The sequence below is a fragment of the Myxocyprinus asiaticus genome, chromosome 12 (assembly GCF_019703515.2).
Source record: "Myxocyprinus asiaticus isolate MX2 ecotype Aquarium Trade chromosome 12, UBuf_Myxa_2, whole genome shotgun sequence".
In the NCBI taxonomy this organism is placed as follows: Eukaryota; Metazoa; Chordata; class Actinopteri; order Cypriniformes; family Catostomidae; genus Myxocyprinus; species Myxocyprinus asiaticus.
The window spans coordinates 2,744,392-2,768,109 of NC_059355.1; the positions used below are offsets into that span (position 1 = coordinate 2,744,392).

At 39.0% G+C, this 23,718-nt stretch overlaps 1 protein-coding gene across 1 annotated transcript in view; it reads right to left on the reverse strand.

The window, feature by feature from the left end:
• LOC127449282 (transmembrane protein 198-B) overlaps window positions 1-16,708 on the reverse strand; it is a 37,901-nt gene extending 21,193 nt beyond the window's left edge. The window contains exon 1 of the mRNA XM_051712613.1: window positions 16,282-16,708. The gene's annotated coding sequence lies outside the window, so the exon portion shown is untranslated. The remainder of the gene's footprint in view (window positions 1-16,281) is intronic.
• Between the last annotated feature and the right edge of the window lie 7,010 nt (window positions 16,709-23,718).

The following is a 23,718-nucleotide window of genomic DNA, read 5'->3' on the forward strand; positions in this document are numbered from 1 at the left end:
AATGCACGGATAGTATAACACAAGGTGCAGTGATATAAATACACATGGAATAATGTACATTAAGTAAAAGCAGGTATTGTCTAAAATATGATGGATAACATCAAAAAAAAAAAATTTTTTAAAAGGAAACACTGGCTCACAGTCTTTTCTTTATCAATTAGTGCATATTTGTGTTGAATTCAGGGTTTCTTGTGCGGGGTGAGAGAGCACCGTTACAGGAATACTTTGTTATATTATCCCTGCAATAAAAAATAGCAGTGAGGTCTAGCAATTCTGATTGTCTACACTTGTAGTAAAAGATTAGGGTATTTATTTATTGAATATTTGGCATTGAATTCAGTGTTTTTGTGCTTGAGACGCGTATAAGAGCACAGGAATACACTCTGGAGTTTTTAAGTTTATGAACATTTATAATATATGCGAACTTTCAAAAACACACTGGGTTTATGTTTTTGTAGTACAAAAGGTTCATAAAATGCAACTATGTAGTTTTCATTTTCAGGGGTGTGTAAACTCATCAGCATCTGCAGGTCCATTGCCAGTGTTTGCCAGTTGATTAGCATCACCAATGCGCTGAGTTGTGCAGCAGCAGCGGCTCATATCTCATTAATCATTCAGATTTCTTTGCAGTCGGAAGGGGAAAAAATTGACTGCTCTCCAAAAAAACAACAACTTTGAATTGTCAATGGACAATTTGTTGGACCAGGCATGTATAGCATCATAAGAATCCATTGCTCCAATTCAAAAGCTTGTTTGGAGCAAACACTGGCAACGAAAATTTGAGCTTGGTATGAATAGACCTTAAGTATGCTAAATAAATCACTTTTGTTCAGATAAAGCTAATCACTTTTAAATTGATTGCCCATTCACTAATCTAAAACATGGTCGCCATAACATATTCACTTTGTAGCTAGCTATATTTGGAGTTTATGAAAAAAGAAAGGTGCTTTATAAAAGAGAAGCCATTTCTATGGTTTCCACTAAATGTGACAAGCTGTTGTAAATCTCTGAAAGCATTTCAATGACATCGGGGGAAATATATGATTGCCCTTTCAATGTGCACATGATCCAAGTTATTGTCAGGATTTTTCTTGCTGTTTTGAAATGAAATAGTTTGATTGCATCTGTTCACAGCTCCATCCCTAGTCCATTCAAACCATTTCTTTGAACTAACCTGCAAAAACAAGTCATTCAGAAATCATCATAGTCATTTAAACCATGAACAAATGAGCATACAACCACCCACGTTACACATCAGCACCTATTCAGTATTTGGTCACTTGGCCTGTCCTTATGAGTAACTGTGTAAACTACGATGGTATGCAACGGCCAGCTAATCATAACAAGAGTTCTTTTAAATAAAGAAGACTTAAGGCCAAAGTATACTTAGCGTCTGCATACAGTCAAACTCTTACCTTTGAAAGTTAACTTCATTTGACTCTGCACGCATACACAGGCGGTTGGCACATGCGCTCTACGACTCCTGAGATACTGGACTATTTCTTTTCAGGAGTTTAGACCCATAAAGATGTCTTCATACTTCTTCAGACTGGAATGCAGGTATCTCCTGACCTCCTCACACACGCGCTCTTGACGTGCACATCAATTGTCGTTATTTCCACCTTCTTCTCCTGTTGTTTACCGATGATTACATCATCTTCTAGTGCTTCTTTGTGACAGCAACAGCTCAACGGTAAGTGTTGCCACCTTGTGGACCCACTAATTAGTGCAAAATAATTCCAAGCGTTCCAGGCAAATAATTCCAGGTGTAATTCTGCACATTCAAAGTACGCCTAGCATTCGCATCTGACCGAAGCATACTTTGGGCTTTAAAAGGTACAGTAGCAAAAACAGGCTGTTTTATACCAACAGTGAGAGCGAGGGTGGAAAATCATCTTGGAAAACTAAATTACCACTGTTTATGGTGCAAGAAACTTTTGGTAGGGATGTCAATTTTCATAATTGATCGTCGTGGAAATTACTTATCAATTAATCGATTAATCGTTAACACCGCAAAGCGCACGTGGAGGACTTCAAATAATATGTGCATTTAGCGCATTGTTTAAATATCATTCACATTAATACACTTAAGAAATACAAGTATTGCCATTGTCCTCTTAAAATATTCTTAGTTCAGTGTATTTTAATAAATTTAGGCAGTGTTTAGTATGCATTTGTCAATTGTTTAATTACTGTTAATGATTTACTGTTAGTAATAACTTGTAAACAAGATATACTGTATAACTCGTTTACATATTTGAGTTCATTAAAACTTCACGTTGTGTATCATGGGATATTTCGGACCTTTGGACATATTTTTTTTTATTTGAAATTAAATCATAACATGCTGCGTAAAACACAGCAGCCTACATAACATACGTGTGTGATATGTCAGCTGAATGTGCTTTTCCGACGTAATTGTAGGTTTGGATGAAACAAGGAGACCAGCTTGTTTTAATGTTAGACTTTAACACACTATCGCAGTGTATGCAGAAACAATTATGTTAATTATGTTACTGATTACATTGAGCCCGCTTCATCTTCATCTATGCCGCTCTTCTTCTCTGACACTCTGACAAGACATGATATGATATGCAGCGCCCTCTAGGGGCCGATGACTGTATAGACAGCCTTATCAAAGTCTGCTGGCATGGTTACTGAACGAGTTTGTCCTGAAATTAATTAATCGATGATCTATAAGCTTTACCGATCAAATTATTAACAATGAATAATCAATTATAATCATAAGTGGACTCAGGGGAAAAAATAAAATGCTACTAAAGTGTAGAATATGGCCTCTTTAACGACCAAAAAAAAAAAAAAAAACTAATTTCAACCTCATTCCAGACATTCATAGATGAATAACAAGAGGTACAGTCATTTGTTTGTACATGTTTGATGATGTACTGAATGAGTGGCACTACGTGAGTGGTTTCTGACTGCAGAAACAGATCCGGCACCACCTGCTACACCCGCAACAATCTGTTCCGTCTTACCCAGCCCTGTCTGTGGGCTATGAACTCTCACGACTCCCTTAGTCACCCACACCAAATGCTTCATAACATCAATGAAGTAACCCACCTAAAGTACTGCCAACGTGCATTGGCCAGGGATTATACTGTGTGTATGTGTGTGTGATTTAGGCAGTCGTATTTGGAAAGTAGTCAGTTCCTGAATTATTTGGCTGATGGGTTGAACAACGTGTATGTTCATCGGAGTTTAAGGCCCCAGCCTGATGCGTCACCCCTCAACAAGATCAGCGTGTATCATTCCGTTCCCGTCGCTGGTCCAGATTTCAGCCTTTGTCTCATTGTTTTTCCATTTATCTTATCCAACCTCCAGAGTTCCCTCTCTTCTCGGCCAACTCTTTTTCCAGTTCTGCCCATTAAATTTATAGTTCCCTGACTAATGCTCTCTCTCAGTTTTGTTCCAGAACTATGGGCTGTTTTAGTGTGTCGTGAGAAGTCGGAAAGCATGTGTGAACTTCAAATCACATCATAAAAAAGATGCCAAAATAAATACACCACACCACACTTTCTCTCCACAAAAACAAGCACACATTCTCAATCCATTCAAAAAACACTGTGCAAACTCTCCAACTGTTTTGCACTCTGATATGAAAGCAAACTCAATCACACATTTTCTAGATACGGTGGCACTGTCTGATCATGCAAATATTATCATGCAGATAATTGTCCACAAGCAGATTTTCCCATTTTCCCAAACTGGAATGTGCTCTTTGGCACAGACCAAAATAGTCTAAAATAGTCTGCAATCTTGGCCAAATCATGCCAGGGCTGTTTTTCCCTCATCTCAATGTGATTTGGACAATGCCAGACAACCAGCGTGGAGTTACAGAATTCCACTCCAGGAAAGATCAGTGTGAATGTGAATGTGTGTGTGTGTGTGTGTGTGTGTGTGTGTGTGGGTGAACCTGGAACAAGGCCAGCGGAAGAACGCTGGGAAGAGAATAGAGAGGGAGGAATACTTAAAGAGAGAAAAAAATGAGAATGATGAAATGCAGTGAGCAAAGCAAGAGTGAGGGGAGGACTAAAGTATATTGAGAGTGGGTGCATGAGATTGAAAAGGATTGATAAGTGGGAGGATGAACAGAGTGAGTATGTGTGTGGGATCAAGATGAGACCTTTTCTTGCATAACTGCTTCATAATAAACCAGTCATGCTCCTCTCATTCTATTCATGCATCCACTGCAGTAACTACTGATGCAGGGTGAAAGGAACCCACAGAATAGTATTGCAGAGAATTAGATATGGAGCCAGTTTACACTTTTCATAATAGACTTCAGCTCGAAGAAGTTTGGCAAAATTGACTGAAATGCAAAATCTGGACCACAAAACTTTATTCCCGCCTCTGAATGACACAGAAACAAACCTCTTCTATTATCATTTCATGCTGCTAAACTCTGGGCCTCCCAGGGAGACAACACATGGTCGAGTGTACAGGAAACACACTGCAAAAAACAACATTAAAGCAAAGCTGGAAAAAGTTGCCAGAATCTCTCACAGAAACAGTTTTCCTCAAGAATAAATCTTTTACCAAGCCTTTATGACTTATAACAAATCAGCATTTCTTCTACATGAAACCTGAAAAACAAAGTACTGTCATAAAAGACTGCAATTAGCAACCTGTATTGACTCTCTGCAGACGACTGACCGAAAAAAAGGTCTACCTAGAGCAGGGGTACTCAAAAGGTGGATTTGGACCAAAGGACAATTCAGTCCGGACCGAGATCTAAATCTTTGTGCTAGTTATCTGACAACTGGCTAAGTGATTGTGTAAGCATACGTGCAGATGCGCGGAGCAGAAATAAAGTGTGCTATTACTCTCTAGAGCGGGAATAAAGCACATTCAGAGCTACGCGCTTTATTCACTTTCCACGCGCAAGAGACGTAAAATAATTTTTTTTTAGTCAAAGGTTGCATCAACATTAAAAAAAAAAAAAAAAAATTAACTAGCTTCTAATTACAGAATATATTCTGTTATACAGATGATGTGCTCTTACACTCAATGACAGCTGGACGAGCACAACAGCGTGCAGTTATACTGAGATGGGTTTTCCATAGTTTCAAACTATGTTAAACATGACACAGCGGCATAAAAATGCAGCACTTATGACTCGAGGCGCTGAAACCTTGTGAGATGCGACGCAACCAAAATGAGACGCTCCAAAAACATCCATCAGATTAATCAGAGTAGACGTGTTTGAGCTCATAATGTTAAAGTGCTCACCTGTTTGGGGGGCCTTGGTAGCTAAGCGAGTAAAGACGCTGACTACCACCCCTGGAGTCGTGCGTTCGAATCCAGGGCGTGCTGAGTGACTCCAGCCAGGTCTCCTAAGCAACCAAATTGGCCCGGTTGCTAGGGAGGGTAGAGTCACATGGGGTAACCTCCTTGTGGTTGCTATAATGTGGTTCGCTCTCGGTGGGGCATGTGGCGAGTTGTGCGTGGATGCCGCGGAGAATATGTGTAGCCTCCACACACACTATGTCTCTGCGGTAACACGCTCAACAAGCCACGTGATAAGATGTGCGGATTGACGGTCTCGGACGCAGAGGCAGCTGAGATTTGTCCTCCACCACCTGGATTGAAGCAAGTCACTACGCCACCACGAGGACCTAGAGCACATTGGGAATTGGGCATTCCAAATAAAAAAAAACAACAAAAAAAAGGTGCTGGCCCGTTTCATTCTCCCTCTCTCTCCCCAACAGTTCCCTGTAACTTTTAACTGTCTTGTCTAATGATAAAAAGGCAAATATCAATGAAACTAATCACATAATAACTCATTTAAACAGATGTAATAAACAAACCTCACACAACTTGAGCAGATCCAGCATCCTGTGGAGCACTCATAAATCTTCCTCTTACAGTTCCCTGTAACTGTTCTAATGATAAAAGGCAAATATCAATAAAACTTGTATTATATACCATCTGCAAATATGCAGATATCTCATTTAAACAGATGTAATTCACAAACCTCACAAAAATCCAGCGCTTCCCATCGAGCGCTCATCTAATATCTTCCTCTGAAGCGCGTATTCAATCAGCCAGAATCAAAACTTCTGGATCAGGATCAAATGTTTGTGACAATCTAAGCAGGCGATCCAGGCCATTTAACCTATGAGGAGATTGCTGCTCACACTGGATCTGCACGAGCGTGTGAGTGCAACTTCAAAGTAAAAGCGCTTCACGTGTGCTATAAGTCAAAGTCTTATTCACTATGCACTTTATGGACAATTGGTTTGATTCTGTATTTTTGTAGAAAATGCGATTGCTAACGTGGACATGCCATCTATGGTTGCTGGAATACTGTGTGTACTGTTATTTCCTTCTTCCTAATATATTAACAATTTCTTCATGTGCAAATAAATTACTAAAATTTGATGACTAGACAGAAATCAGAAGAAACTGCTATCTACCATTTAAAATACAATATTTTTTTTTAGATTATTTTTTACAAAGTTAAAGTTTAGTTTGAAATGGAGTAAATTTAATGCTAAATAAGAGTTTATTAATTTGAGCAATTTTATGTTTATGTTCTTTACTATATTAAAATGTGTGCTATATCGGCATTGTATTGGCCACCCTGCTCTCTGGATATCGACATCGGCCATTAAAAAACATATCGGTCGATCACTAAATTCTTTATTTGTGGCCTTTTCTCAGTAAATATTGGTATGCATTTAATTGCAATTAATTCTATTAATTAATTGTGCAATTAATTCCATTATAAAATTGTAATTGATTGACAGCCCTAGTTTCTACCGAAACTTGTTTGGATTCAGGCTCCTTTGATGTCAGCACTGTAATCGTGCACAGAAGGGTGGTCACGTGATGCCAACCACAGTGAGATCAGGTCACGCGTGCATTTTTTTTTTACTATGAATAGGAATTACCAGGTATGATGATAATAATAATAATAATAATAATAAATGAACAATGGCACAAGTAATATATCTGTGATTTTAAAGCTGATGTTTGATCACCCATAAACAGTTTGACATGTTAAAACATGTTCAGATTGATACTACAATCCTTAAAAGTAACAATGATGGACATTGTGTTTAATTTTATATCATGCCCTCAAATGAATGTCCAAAGACAATACTAAAAGAATCCGGATCATTACAGGGGTAACAGAGGTTACAGGAACAAAGAAGCTTTCCTCAGATTACCAAACCAGATTTCACTACAATGCTTGGCTCAGACCAAAAGCAAAACAAAAGCTTTTGTAACTATAGCCTACAACTACTGCTGAACACAAATGAGTTATGGCATTGCTCAGACCACTGAATATCACAGTCAGCTAGGGAAGAGTGTCTTAGTAAACACACTTGATATGGGATGACAGGCCTAAGATGGGGAGGCTTCTTGTCTCATAAACTCCGGGACATCAAATCCCTGATGCATAGCCTACACACTATATTCAGTGGTTTCATATATTCTAAATCTAATTATTCTGTACATCGTTACATGCCCATTTATTGCTTGCCAAAAGTTGAAAAATATTTGTTTTTGTTTTTCCGATCAAGCAAAGCATTTCTATGGTACGACGGCATATTAGTGCCATGAAAAAAAAAAATTAGAATAAAGTAAATATTACGAGAATAAATTTGTAGCATTACGAGAATAAAATCGTAATATTTTGAGAACAAGTCTTAAGTAAAGTAACATCAAAGTGATATAGTGGACGAAAGCAAAGTGAATTGTCTGGGTCTTTGCATACAGTAAATACCACTAATTTTGTTGTCAAGTTAGCCGACCTGAATTTGTGGGAAGTTTTTGCGAGCCCTCCGTTCATGAATGAGAAGTGCATTAGTACAGGAGTTTTCAACCTGTGGGCGCCTGTCAAGGGAGGAGCGAGATGCGCATTGATGCGCTGTCCGATGAAAAACACATATCTCCACTTTTGGCAATTTTGACTTTTTCCACAGATGGAATGCGTCAAATGACCTCTTCCTACTGTTTGAATTGTGCATCAAAATGACCAATGAAAAGATGTTTAATCAGGCTATCTGTTTAACAAGTATCTCCATTGGCCTTGAGAAGTGTCCATCAAAACCGCGTATGTCCCGGCCTTATGAAGCGTGTCAATTAATTTACCTCATCTGTCCGGCTGAAGTGTAGTGAAGAGATTGCCTACATCGCGATGGCTCTGTGATTTCTCTCTGACAACCAAAGCCATTCACGTATACACAATGTCAGGTGGCATTAAAAATTAGACTGTACCAGCCATATACGGTTGCCAGATTTCCATCTTCCTGAAACTGTGAGTGAAAGCTAATTTGGAAAACGCATCTTCAAAACTGAACTGTGCACTCAAGTGAAAGTTCAGATTATATCCAAAAATAAATTCTCTGGCAATCGATAACCTACCAACTGAGTTCTGGGAACTTCGAGTCCGTAACTGAACATGCGCCATTGGAACCCATGATAATGTCCACGTTCACTTAAAAAAATCCATGTCCAAGTCCAATTAAAATATTGAACAGTTCACTAACAAATGTGTAATGATAGAATTCCATTTATGGTGCTAAAGGTGAGTAATTATGTTATTTTCGATTAATTTTGTACGATTGTTTATGAGAAAAAGGGTTTTTCCATGCTCTTGAAAAAATTACTTTTTTTGGAAGTACGTGCTTTTCATCAGACAGCGACGATATCCTAAAGTATGATTTAATTAAATCCATTACATCCATTTTTTACATTAATGAAGCTGCTGGCATGGCCTCTCTTCTATCGTTGTGATGACGCATATTTTAATATTGTGATTTATTTTTCTTGAAAAATTTATAGTTTATTCTCGCAATATACTACTTTATTCTCATAATGCTACAATTTTTATTCTCGCAATTTTGACTTTATTCGCAAAATATTACGACATTAATCTCATAATTCTACGACTTTATTCTTGAAACTTTATGACTTTATTTTCGTAAAAGGCATGTTATGAGATTATTCTCAAAGTATTACAACTTTATTCTCAATCGTAGATTTTTTTTAAAGTGACACTAAAACGCTGTTGTACTATGCCCCACTGTTAGGGTAGTATAAAAACGAAGCTGTGTGAAGTAGAGGTACAGTCGACTCTTAAGGCTAGGGTAAGGGTTTACTTCATTTTCCACGTGCCGCTCGATCTCACGCGCAGTCTAACGTTTAGCCTTTAAAAGTATACTCATTTGACCACAAGCCCATACGGATGCATACAACACATGAAAGTTAATAATGTATATAGGGACATTATAAACATAGGGACATTAGTTCCAGAGATGCCTCGTCCAAAAACGGCAATTGTTTTCGCACTTATGTTAAAAATAGTGACACTACAAGTGCAATACCAGTTCAGCTAGTGTTTGTGTGCATGTTTGTATTTAATGAGATTCTCCAGTTCACGTGGCTTGTGTTGAGAGGATTAGCAGTATTATGACATCACCCCCCTCCACCCTCATTATATTCCTTTATTTTTTCTATTGCGGCCACTCCACAACACCTCTCAGTCTTTCCTGATCTCTCTTCTTCTATTGTGCCCGTTTAGGGTTTAATGAATGCCTCCACCTAACTACCTGTGACTGCACTTCACACACCAATTTCCATCACATTTTACACAAACAAATGCAAAAATTCCTACATAATCTCTGCTCTGCAATCAATACAACTGTTACATAGCTTGAAGAGGAGCATTCAATGTTGTGACTTCGCAAAACAAAGGCATTTCTGCAGTTTGAGAGCGTGAATGAATGAAAGTGTTCGTGACTGAGCAGGTCCATGGAAAAAAGTTGTCTTCTTTTCTTCTGTACTGAGATTGCTATCTGACACACTACGCAAATCATATTTATCTTAAAATCAGATGTTCCCTTAATATTTATAAGCCATAGTATTTGTCAGAGTTGGTATATATCTAAGGAAATCTAGACTTCTGCCTTATGGTGATTTGGAGATTAAATAAAAGGATTCCATTCACACAAGTGAGGAGGACAGAATTACACCTGACCGACTAGAGGCCAGCAGGACGTGGATTTTCATTATAAAAAGTATCTGGGGAAAAATAATTAGTTTTTTTTTTTTCTGTGTTCAGGAATGTTAAGCCAGTGTAAACACCACATTCATATCTGTAGTTTAGGCCAACAACATGCATTATTTATAAAAGGTAGAAACCACTGGGACTGTATCTAGACAACACGTGTTTTGTCAAAAGCATCTGATTTTAAAAACTGGTAGTCTATGGCTATGCAATTTGCTTTTAAGATGAAAACAACCAGTAGCGGTTTCTAGCTTGTATGGCGCCCTGGGCTAACCCTGTTCAACACGCCCCCAAAGTTGTTAAACGGGGGGTGGGGGGGGGGGGGTATTGCATAGGGCCTACCCACTTCAACACGCCACCAAAGTTGTTGTTTGGGGGGGGGGCCTTGGACATGCAACTGCCCATGTTGCCCATGCCTAAATCCGCCACTGAAAACAACATTGCTCTGGTTGAAATGGCACGTGTATCGATACTAACTCACTTGAGTGTGACCCCTAATCTAGTGTCCATACTGACAAGATAAATCAATAAGAATTAATCATATATCAGCATTAATTGTTAACCTAACAGCAAACCATGGTATAATCAAAAATATACTGCACCAGGGGCCCAATCATGGCTCCTATACAATCACAAATACTCAAATCCAAGAGCTCACAGCTCCGACTGGTCTGTTGCATCACAAGATAGCTTTGCTAATTGCGATGTAGTCTCAACAGGAATAGGTCTCCAGCCATGATGAATTAACTTTGTGCTGACATTCAGGACAAATGATGGGGACTGCCCCGGGGGCATCATTTGTGCCTCGCCACTGCTGTTCTTCTGCACCATTAAAATCAATGGGTGACGTGCCAATTCCAAGTGTTCCTGGGGACCATCTGTGCCAGCTAACAGCCAATCGACAAGATCACACGAGAATAACTGGCAGCACATATGCTGATGGAAACCAGCTTCTTTAAAGGCATAGTACACCCAATAATGAAAATTATCTCATTATTTACTCACCCTCATGCCATACCAGATGTGTATGAATTTAGTTTCTTCTGCAGAAAACAAATGTAGGTCCTCTGTAGGTCCAGTGTTTCCCATTAATTACCTAGACTGTGGCAGCCCGCCAGTCTAATTTGTCCCACCACAGTTTCATAATGAACCGAAAATAATTTTACACTTCTCATAATAACAAAAGATCTCTAACATTGTGTTTTGCACCACTGCATCTCTCACTCCGAGTCAATCAGAGCATCTCTTAATTATTTTATAATTCACTAGAGATCTAGTAACAGCTGTGCCCTGTTTGATTGACAGGTGGCGTGTGTATGTGCTGAACACGCGCGTGTTCCGAAAATGTCACGCTAATGTGCACCTGAACGGTCAAATACATTTCAAAATTCTGCCAAAATGCCCATCTTGGTGAGGTATTCATGTGAACACAGAGAGTGATGTCTAAAGTGAACATAAACAGCGGAGAAAAAAGCAGATTTGTATTAAAATATCGGACTTGTAAGTGTAAATGTAAGCTAATAGACCTGCTGCTGTCTAGTGTGTCATAATAATCAAACAACCAGAACAAGAAAACAAGAAAACACTCATGCTCTTGACTGAGTACTTTTAGTAACTTTAAAAAGTATTAATGTATTATAATCATACAGTGAAAACCAGTAGTAGTTTTATGTTGCATTTCATTCTGAATTCATTCTGATACTGCAGTTAAAAACTTTTAAAGCTGTTAAAAAAAGCACCGAATTTTCTTAATTTGTTCTATTATTTTTAATCTATTTCTATTCATTGTGGTTTTTTAATTGTTATTTTATTAGTGACTGTTTACTAGTCTTTATTTATTTATTTATTTTCTTCCCTTTTCTCCCAATTTGGAATGCCTAGTTCCCACTACTTAGTAGGTCCTCGTGGTGGCGCTGTTACTCACCTCAATCCGGGTGGAGGACAAGTCTCAGTTGCCTCCGCTTCTGAGACGTCAATCCGCGCATCATATCACGTGACTCGTTGTGCATGACACCGCGGAGACTCACAGCATGTGGAGTCTCATGCTACTCTCCGCGATCCACGCACAACTTACCACACGCCCCATTGAGAGCGAGAACCACTAATCACGACCACGAGGAAGTTACCCCATGTGACTCTACCCTCCCTAGCAACCGGGCCAATTTGGTTGCTTAGGAGACCTGGCTGGAGTCACTCAGCACGCCCTGGATTCAAACTTGTGACTCCAGGGGTGGTAGTCAGCGTCAATACTCGCTGACCTTCCCAAGCCCTCCGACTGTTTACTATTCTTGAATAATTACTTAAAAACTGGAAACCATTCTTCCATAATTAACAAATTAGTTAGTGTTATTATTTGTTGTGGTATTGAAGCTGGTATTGAGAATCGTCAAATTTCACTACCGACACTGAAACTGGTATTGTGATAATGTATAGCCTTTATTGTACATGGTAGATCTTGCTGCAATAACATGATGAAAAAGTAGATCTCATTCCATAGAAGTGTGAGCACCCCTGCTGTAAATGGTGGTGATGGAGGCTTTTCTTTATTTGACAACCATACATAACATAAAATAATTATCATATGACAATAGTCTCCTCCCCTACCTAGTGCAGTTTACATTTCTGTAGCAGAGAATTGAGTTGATTGCATAGGTACACTATTAGCTTCCGCATCAGTCATAATTTTAGGAAACTTGTTACCTGATATGTTACTTGAGCATGTAACTTAAATGTCCTTTTTCTCTCCGGACAAGTGAAAAACTAATTTACTTGTCCGGAGGACAAGCACATGACGATGCTTAATGTCGAGCCCTGATGTAATGTTAGGCTATTAGTAATGTTAACTAATCAAGTTGAAGTAACGCTACTGTTTTAAGCTTAATGTCTTTACCCTTGATTTTCAGATCATGAGCATTGTTTAATATTTCAAGAAGAGAGAGCGAAATCCACCACCAGATGAGGAAGAAACAGCTTAGATGGCAAGTCAATAGCAAAACGAATTATTCATAGGCTTTTGTCAAGAAATAAACAGGAGTAACAGTGGAATTTTAACGTTACTTGTTTCTTTGTAGCAGAAGAGACAGCCTCAGCTGACTCTCATAGACAGACAGACATTCAGAGAGGGGCAGTAGGGCAGGTACTTCCCATAGGAGTAGCAGGGGAGACAGCCTACCCTGAGGGAGGGACAGCAGGTTATTTTGACAGCAGAGAAAGGGGCAGTAGGTCAGAGTAGTTTCAGTTGAGTTTTTGAACTGCATTATACACGTCTCGTTTATGCTTTGTGGGTGTGATTTTTTGCCATGTCATCAAAATTTATGATTAAATTACTAATAGAGCACAAAATTGTTTACAAGAGCACAAAGTTCTTCATAGGTCTAGCCTCTTAATTTTGCTCTCATAGTGCACCAGATTGATGCATTTAACTTTAACATGCACAAATATTTCTTACGGGGGAGCATGCCCCCAGACTCCCCTAGAGGGTCCACCCACCACAGTCTCACAAAATCCTGTGGGAAACACTGAGGTCCATAAATGCAAGTGAATGGTGACCAGAACTCAGATGGTCCAAAAAGGACATAAAGGCATAAAAGTAATCTATAAGACTCCAGTGGTTAAATCCATATTTTCTGACCGCAATATGATAGCTGTAGGTGAGAAACCGATAACTATTTTAGGTATTTTTCTGTAAATCTACACTTTCTGGTGTGGAAGTGACTTTCTTTTTAACATTCAGCCACCTACTGGTTGGGGCTGGTCAAAGATGGAGATTTATAGTAAAAAAGGACTAAAATGTTGATCTGTTTCTCACCCACACCTATCATATCACTTCTGAAGACATGGATTTAGCCACTGGAGTCATATGGATTACATTAATGCTGCCTTTATATCCTTTTTGGACCTACAGAGCTGAGATATTCCTCTAAAAAACTTTGTTGGTGTTCAGCAGAAGAAAGAAAGTCATACACACATCTGGGATGGCGTGAGTAAATGATGAGAGAATTTTCATTTTTAGGTGAACTATCCCTTTAAGCAACAGCCTAAACATACACTATATTGCCAAAAGTATTCGCTCATCTGCCTTTAGATGCATATGAACTTAAGTGACATCCCATTCTTAATCCATAGGGTTTAATATGACGTCGGCCCACCCTTTGCAGCTACAACAGCTTCAACTCTTCTGGGAAGGCTTTCCACAAGGTTTAGGAGTGTGTTTATGGGAATTTTTGACCATTCTTCCAGAAGCGCATTTGTGAGGTCAGACACTGATGTTGGACGAGAAGGCCTGGCTCGCAGTCTTCGCTCTAATTCATCCCAAAGGTGCTCTATCGGGTTGAGGTCAGGACTCTGTGCAGGCCAGTCAAGTTCTTCCACACCAAACTCGCTCAACCATGTCTTTATGGACCTTGCTTTGTGCACTGGTGCGCAGTCATGTTGGAACAGGAAGGGGCCATCCTCAAACTGTTCCCACAAAGTTGGGAGCATGGAATTGTCCAAAATCTCTTGGTATGCTGAAGCATTCAGAGTTCCTTTCACTGGAACTAAGGGGCCAAGCCCAGCTCCTGAAAAACAACCCCACACCATAATCCCCCCTCCACCAAACTTCACAGTTGGCACAATGCAGTCAGACAAGTACCGTTCTCCTGGCAACCGCCAAACCCAGACTTGTCCATCAGATTGCCAGATGGAGAAGCGTGATTCGTCACTCCAGAGAACGCATCTCCACTGCTCTAGAGTCCAGTGGCAACGTGCTTTACACCACTGCATCCGACGCTTTGCATTGCACTTGGTGATGTATGGCTTGGATGCAGCTGCTCGGCCATGGAAACCCATTCCATGAAGCTCTCTACGCACTGTTCTTGAGCTAATCTGAAGGCCACATGAACTTTGGAGGTCTGTAGCAATTGACTCTGCAGAAAGTTGGCGACCTCTGCGCACTATGCACCTCAGCATCCGCTGACCCTGCTCTGTCATTTTACGTGGCCTACCACTTCGTGGCTGAGTTGCTGTCATTCCCAATCGCTTCCACTTTGTTATAATACCACTGACAGTTGACTGTGGAATATTTAGTAGCGAGGAAATTTCATGACATTGTATAGCCTTCATTCCTCAAAACAATGATTGACTGACGAGTTTCTAGAGAAAGCTGTTTGTTAAGACATGCCAGTCTATAGCATACTGTGGCAACTCAAAAACAAACACAAAGACAATGTTAAGCTTCATTTAACGAACCAAATAGCTTTCAACTGTGTTTGATATAATGGCAAGTGATTTTCTAGTACCAAATGATCAATTTAGCATGATTACTCAAGGATAAGGTGTTGGAGTGATGGCTATTGTCTAGATTTGATCAAAAATGACTTTTTTCAAATAGTGATGGTGCTGTTTTACATCAGTAATGTCCTGACTATACTTTGTGATCAGTTGAATGCCACTTTGGTGAATTAAAATTACCAATTTCCTTCCGAAACAGTAAGATCTGTACATTATTCCAAACTTTTGGCCATCAGTGTACATCTGAATTAGATTGTGAGTCTATGAGAACATGATTTACATCTCCCAATCCCATAACATGTACACTGTACATTCTCTGGAATAAGAAAAATATGGATGGTAGACTTCTTGTTGCTGTCATATACTAATATAACCACATGCATTTCATCTTATAATATAACTATAACACATGCAATACAAGCCAACACACATTAGAAAGTGTGCAGTTGAGCCTGCAACACTCAAGATTGTTTGTACGAGTGTCGGTGTGTATATGTGGCAAGTCGTGTCTCGCCTGGCACGTCAACATCCTACTGTTGCATGTAAACAGAAGTCATGATCACTTTCAACTGCAGCAGTTATGAATCGACACACGTTATGTGAATGGAACCATGCACATAAATGCATAAGACAGTTACAGTGAAACATACCAGTGCCGTAGCATTTAATCTTGTAAATGTACCATAAAATCTCATTTAGGTGCAGACGAGACATCTTGACCAAAGTAGGCCACGATATCTTTATGCATATGTTCGCATTCATAACACACACACACACACACACACACACACACACACACACACACACACACACACACACACACACACAAATTCCCCCATAAGCTACTGATGCACACACAGTGTACTCGTGCATTTTGCATAAACGCCAGTGCCAGTATAGTTAAACCAGTCCCGGTTTGTGGCATCATAATGTTACAATGAACAAAGAGTCCAGTGGCCGTATCTGCTTACCCTGATCTCGGTTCAGCATCCTGCTTCTCCCAGATCCCAGTCCTGCGCTTCGGCTTCGCTCCGATTTTCTAATCTCTCACGAAACAGTCACATTCCAGTCCAATCGCTCCAATCCAACCCACTAACACGAGCTCTATTCGGAATAAAGCACTTGTTTGTCCTGACAAGCTCGAGGATACCACGACTCCCTGTCAGTCGCCTTTTCGTCGATCGTGAGTGCTGCCAATCAGTCCACGCGACGTTTATTGCATTGCGCTCGTGAACAGTCCTTGCGCGCCACTGTTAATGCTCAAAAATGACACATGCCGTGTTACTTGACAATGACTGCATTGGGGATGCCAGTCACTAATCGAACGAATCCCGAAAAACACATATAAATACTGTGTTTACCTAGTCACTGGGTCTGGGCGGACCGTATTGGCCCGAGCAGGCGGGGTCATGGAGAGATGTAGGACACGCGACTGCTACTAGTGGAGGATCGTGTATTTGATTATATAGGCCTATTTATTTATTTTACAATTTGTTAGTGTTTGGCGTATTATCTTACCTACTGAAACAATGCAGAGTGAATAAAAAATCTAAGGAGACTGCTTAGATTGCTTTATTAAGAATTATCAATATAAGTTACAGGCAATACCATTAAGCTATTTGTGAGACTATTGGCAGTCGTTAATCAACCATTATCTACCTACTCAAACATTTCAGCACTTCAGAACAACAGAACAACAGATGGAGGAAAATAGTGACGTGAGCACTTGAAGTATTTTTTGTGCTGTGTCAGATAAAAAAAAGTGAACGTTCATTTTCAGGATTTTAACCCTTTAAATGCCAGTTTGTTTACATAATGCCACTTGTTGTTTTTTACACACACACACACACACACACACACACACACACACACACACACACACACACACACACACACACAATTTAGCTGCATCATTTATTAAATTGTCCTGCAGTGCTCTATAATACAGCAAACAGAAAATAGGAAAAAAGCATGTATTTGCTCCATAGGCTAAACATGAGAAAAATGGCGCCATCCGGTGGAAAATATTAAACATGTAAATTTTGAAGCCAGGGCTCCGGAATGAAAACATAATATCATAGAATTCATGATTTTATGCTTTAATGGCACTGGGATCAAATATTGCAGTTTTAATGGGTTTCAATGGGGACATTTTTGTCCTGAAGGTCCTGAGTGTAACTACTGTGTGTACACAGTGTATTATAGATGTATTATAGGAGCTGAGGTTGAAATGTCAAAATTCCTCCAAAAATGCACACCTTTGGCAAAACTTATGCCGTTGGCATTAACACAACAAAAATGATCGAAAAGACTAAAACTAAAAATGTCCCGAAGGTCACACAAGGGTTAATCCACCTCTCTCTCTCTCTCTCTCTCTCTCTCTCTCTCTCTCTCTTTTCCTCTTCTGGAAATCATTAAAACGTAATTTGGTCTTGGAGCAAATGGTTAAGTGTAAATAATATTTGCTGTGATCTCCCATTCGCCGCTGTTGAAGTTTGCCCTGCAAAACGTTTACTTCCGCATTCCAAAACGTGGAGCGTGAAAAAGGTCTCCAACAGATGGAGGAAAATAGTGACGTGAGCACTTGAAGTATGCCCTCCTTGCCATCTAGTGGACGAAAAGTTAATGGCACCTATAAGGATAGTTCACCCAATTCAAAAATGAAAATTCTCTCATCATTTATTCACCCTCATGCCATCCCAGATGTGTATGACTTTCTTTCTTCTGCAGAACACAAATGAAGATTTTTAGAAGAATATTTCAGCTCTGTAGGTCCATACAATGCAAGTGAATGGTGGTCAAAACTTTGAAGATCCAAAAAGCACATAAAGGCAGCATAAACATGAGAAATGTTTGCGTATGTAGTTTGAATTATTATTATTTTTTTAAATAAGCAGTTTGAAACATTTTAGTTTTTAAATTATATGAATATTTGAAAAACCTTTGTCCACCAAAGTCGGTGGAACCAACATGCAGGTCAGCCATTCTGTTGTCATGTTACAAAACCCTCATAAAACAGAGAGGACCCCTTTAGACCCACATGACTGTGTGTAAAGTTTTTAAAATATATCTGATATTTTGACATTTTTATGAAATGGCACATTTTGTTCATGTTAAATCGAGTAACCATACTTGATATTCGTGACTCAAAAATTCATGATCTTTGTCAAAATAATTTTACCTTGAAAAACATGTTTAAAACTTTTGAAATGAATGATTAAGCAGTGTGTATTGCCGGGAGCAAAAAATAAAAATAAAAAAAAATAAAAAAAATAATATATATATATATATATATATATATATATATATATATATATATATATATATATATATTAATGCTTTTTATATGATGGTTACACCACTTGACATTTTGAAGTCACTACATCCTTTTATTAGAAAATGCTATAGATGTTTTTTATTTAATTTTAATAATAATAATGAAACCACTATTCTTGCATTGCTGCTGTGGTTTCTGTATGTTCATTAATGTTCAGAGACTGTCAATGACACAGAAACCCAGGTCATTTCCATCATTCTCCACATGATGACGCCATAGTCCTTCCACAAAAAGAGAGAAAATACATTTTGAGATTTAGGATTCAAATATCACATGCATATCTCATTCAGACTAAATCGACACATTCAACTTGAGAAAAACTGCATTTGTTTTTTTGTGATTAAGCCTATATGTAATATACCTTAACTCATCTGTTGATGTATTGACCTGCTCACAGCTGAAAAGATCACTGGTGATGTAAATAAAGCTTTTCTTTTCTTTTCATCAACAGAGGGCTTCATAAACTTACGACAAAGTCGCCGACCATCTTTTATTTTCAGAACCTGATATGAATCAGGAAAGAAGAGACATTTGCAAGTGACATGTAAATTTTGTGCAAATGAAACCCGCCCTGTGTGAAACAGCAAAACCTCTTCCTTGTGATCCTGTTTATAACGCCTGGTTGATTTCAAAACGTTTATCACTTACGGTCGTGGATGTTCTTTTTAAAACAACTCTTTACAAGATCTCAGTAGATCTTTTGCATCTAAAGCCTTGGAGGCCCACACTAACAACATCTGACCATCAAACCACGCCCCTCGGTCAACATTAGACCTGCTCTAAAGGGCGACAGGTGCGCGGAGAGAGATCAGCACCTTTACAGCTGCAAGAAAAGGAGAGGGGGCTATAAAAACCCGACTTTCTCCGGACTGCTTCACTGGACCTCCAGGAACGGAAAGGAGCATGTCTGCTGGGGCTCTCCGTGATGGCTGAGGAACTGCAACGGTGAGCCAGACAGGTAAAAGAAATTAGCGCACCTTACAGCAATGCATTAGAAAAAAAAAAGTATTTTATTGACATAATGCAGCATATTGAATATGCATATCAATTAAAAAAAAAAAAAAATTTTTTTTTTTAAACCTTTCTGACTCGCAGGCTTGCGTGTGAAGGCAGGGAACACATCTGGGATTCTAATTTTGCTACAGCACTTTTGGAGTTCACCACAGTGCACCCTGCAGAACATAGATGAATAAAACTGCACTTGCTCTACGTTGAGCCACACGCACAATACATGTGGATTCAGTTTTGTTCGTTCGGCTCGCGTTAAGCAAGTGCAGAACTTCAGCGACAAGTTTTGGACCATCTTTGGATTTGAAGCATCCCAAGCGCAGCTGGAATGGAAAATAAGAGGCTAAAACATACTACTTTAACACTTGGTAGAGAAAGCATGTAGTATGTATTGCTTTTTAAAGAAAAACACACAATAAATGTGTGTTGATCATTGAGAGAAACACTATGACAACTGCTAATGTTCAAGTTTGAATGAGAAATAAGAGCCCAAACCACATGGAGCTCATACAAATGAATTGGTAGTTCTTAGCAACTGGTCAGCCTTCTGGAATAGACATTGTGATTTTCAATGCCACCTGTTGTTCTACAGTGTTTAGCAGGGGAAAAAAAAGGTGATCCACTTCCTCTCTTCTGAGCTGGTTTTAAATCCCATTGACACTTCTTTCTTGTCTCCTGCAAGAAATTGCAATACGGATGTCATCTAATGTAATGTCAAAGCTAAATAAAATTGTTCTTAACTTTTCATTGTTTGAGTTATCACATCTAAGCCAGCACAAGCGTATGGTTGCTATGGAAACCTAGGAGTCAATGGAGAGTTTGAAGCAAAGGGGGTAATGGGTAATCTCTAATAGGTAAGAGGTAAAACATTAACTAGATGAGCCTGGACTCTCTCTTACCTCTCCATCAGCATGACCATCTGCTCTTGGCTGTTTCACACCAACTCACAGCGAGTCACGCTGGACTTCAGATATCTCTCTCTCAAGTCAAATTCATTCAAATAAATCGCCATCCACTAGCCTAGCTCTTCTGAATAACACACACATAAAGTCATTCAACATCTGTGGCTTTTCTCTGGTCTGTAGCACACTTTTGTAGCACACACGCCTGGTGTATTTTGCATTATGTAGTAAATCTAAACAGTTTCTTACTCTACAGATGCAGTCTATTAACCTTTATGGTGTGAGGAACTGTATAAATGCTCTAAACCTGGATGACTGACAGTAATGAATAGCTTTACTTTGTTTTCATAAGCGTCGCTTATATGCCTACAATCACAAAGATGACAGACTAGACCGAGACCATTACATATAATACAAAAGTAGTTTAACTGAAAGGGAAACGTAATCGTTTGCAGCAAATGTTAAATCAGAGGGCTGTTATTAGATCAGAATTTTATGTTCTGCTCTGATGATGGTGAAGGTTACTGCTACTAAAGAGGCTCCAGGGGCCATATGTTTCAGCCAAAGATCTTTACAATACCACTAATGAAATATGCAAGTGCCTTGAGGCTGCCTCACAGCCTGTGATTGGTCATAGATGTATCTTGAACATCACCAATTAGTCTCTAGCTATATTGAAGTCAACATTCAATGTGCCCTAAGCAATTAAGAGGACTCTTTTGTTTGGACTCTTTATTGACTCAGTGTGACCAACAAGCACTACACACATACAAAAGACATGAATGTTCACAATACTTAATCATAGTTTGGACTTAAACAGTCCTTTTAAATTCACAGCTGCCTCTTATACAGTCACGCTAAAAACATGGGCGTAGCCAGGAAATTACCTTTGGGGGCCTCAATAAAAATGGATTGGCCAATTTGTTTAATTGTCCTTTACAACAGAGAAGGCACATTCAAACAGTTCTTTCACACTTTCAGAAATCAGAATTTATGCAGTTTTTAAACTGTCTTATAGACCTTATTCACAGCAGCGTCATCTTTGATATTTGATGGGAATGAAAATGAGGCTGTGAGGGATAGACTTACAGTCTTTTTAATGGCATGCACTGTATAAAGGTAAGCTATCAAAAAGCTCCTAGATCACATCTAATTTTCCACAACTCATGTTGTCTAGAGTTTTTGTCTACTGAAATTTCTTGGAAAGATATTTTTTCAGTGTTTCAGCAACAGAATGATCCAAGAACACTTTAAACAACTGGACAACCCATTGAAGAGACTGTGCATCTATCCCTCACAGCCTCATTCTCATTCCCGCCATAAATCAAAGATGATGCTGCTGTGAAGTCAGAGAATAATCTCTAATATTCTAGGTGGTTTCCAGCCCACCCCGGCCCACCCTTGGCTATGCCACTGGCTAAAAATATATTAGTTTCTGGGTTAATTTATTAATATTATTAAAATGGACGTTTCTTCAATTTTTGGTAATGTTATATCCCAGGGGTTGATTTTTATAGTTTCTTTGTAATATAAAGACCACATTAAACTAACTTAAAAATTGTTTGTAGTACGTTTCAAGTGCCCTTTAGATTTAATTGCTTTAACTTTGTCCCAGACCAGATATTCAGAAGTAAACTATTAAAAATGCATAATAAAAATGCAAAATATTACATGCTTTTAAAACTATGATAATCTGTGAAATAAACACAAACTATATAAATAATAATAATAAAGTGTTTTCAAAAGTTAGTGTACTTGTTTACAAAAGAGACAACCGTGTCAGGAAAGAGCCTGTTTGTCGTGAAATGTGAGACATGTGATGTTTGAAGAAAACAAAGAAAAAGAAAAATGAAGTTGCATTTCTCTTGTGAGCAGAATATTTTGTTATTGCGTGTCATTTTCAATATTACTATTGCCAAAGAAGGCAGAAAGTGTGTAATGTTGCGCATTTAGGATACATCAAATGTTAGGTATGAAAAATAGCCAGAGCAAGACAAATCTGGGCAATAATTTTAAAAACATTTCCATCATTTATAGTATAATACCCTTGTAATTACCAGTTTGTAACCTAAAAAAAAGTCCTTGTAAACCATTTAAACCTGCCCACACACACACACACACACACACACACACACACACACACACACACACACAAACACACACACACAGATCCAGAGAAGGAGTCACATGTTGGTGATGCAGATGTCTGAGTTTGAGCTGTCAGGGCCTTTTTTCACATACAATGTAGGATTAGTTTCCATGGTGGCAGTGAACATGTGGCAGGTGGCTTTGGCCCTCAGCTTTGTACTACCAGCAGAAAAAGGCACCCGTTTTGTCACTGTCTATGAGGAAATCCCAGATGACAGCCAAAAAACACTGAATTAAAATACTTTCACAATTTTAAAAGAAAGCATCTAATGCATGTAAAATATGCTCACTAAGAAAATGTGTATTTAGCTTTATAAACCCTATGGAAATAGCTAGTTTGGTTTATATGTCATCTTCTTATGATCTTTCTCTGTTCCATCCCCCCCCCGTTCCAATTAACATTTCTACACTGCAACTTCTTTGTCTGTTGCATTTACATAAGAGATGGAATCTTTAAAATAAATGCAAATTAGAAATTTGGAAGTGAAATTGGTGTAACTGTTGTGCTCTGTGTCTGTATGGTGGATATTATGTTCATGGTGTGGACACAGCCTCGGACACAGAGACGAATATAGAGCCAAGGACAGGTGACCGGTTAACAGTCCTGGAGATGTGCGTCATCCAGAAAGCGCTTGTTTTCCAGGGCCTACCTGACAACATGGGGATGTTAATGCCATCTCACAGAGACATATAAAGAACAGGGGTCGGAGTGTGTTACCATGGAACAGATGGATTTGTGTTTGACACACACACGCTTGCACACTAACTGACCCTGTCGATCGCACACATGGAATGAAACACACTAATAAACATTCATCACACACACACACACACACACACACAGGTATAGGGATTAGCACACAGACAGCAGGAGTGGGGGCAGATGTGTAAACAGTACCTGTTTGTTCTGTGTAATGCCTGAATGACGGGGAAGTGAGAAGCAGGTGATGGTCTTGATGGAGCACTGTGCATTCGGGCTGTGTTAGCCCTAGATTCTCTCCAGGTGAGGGTGG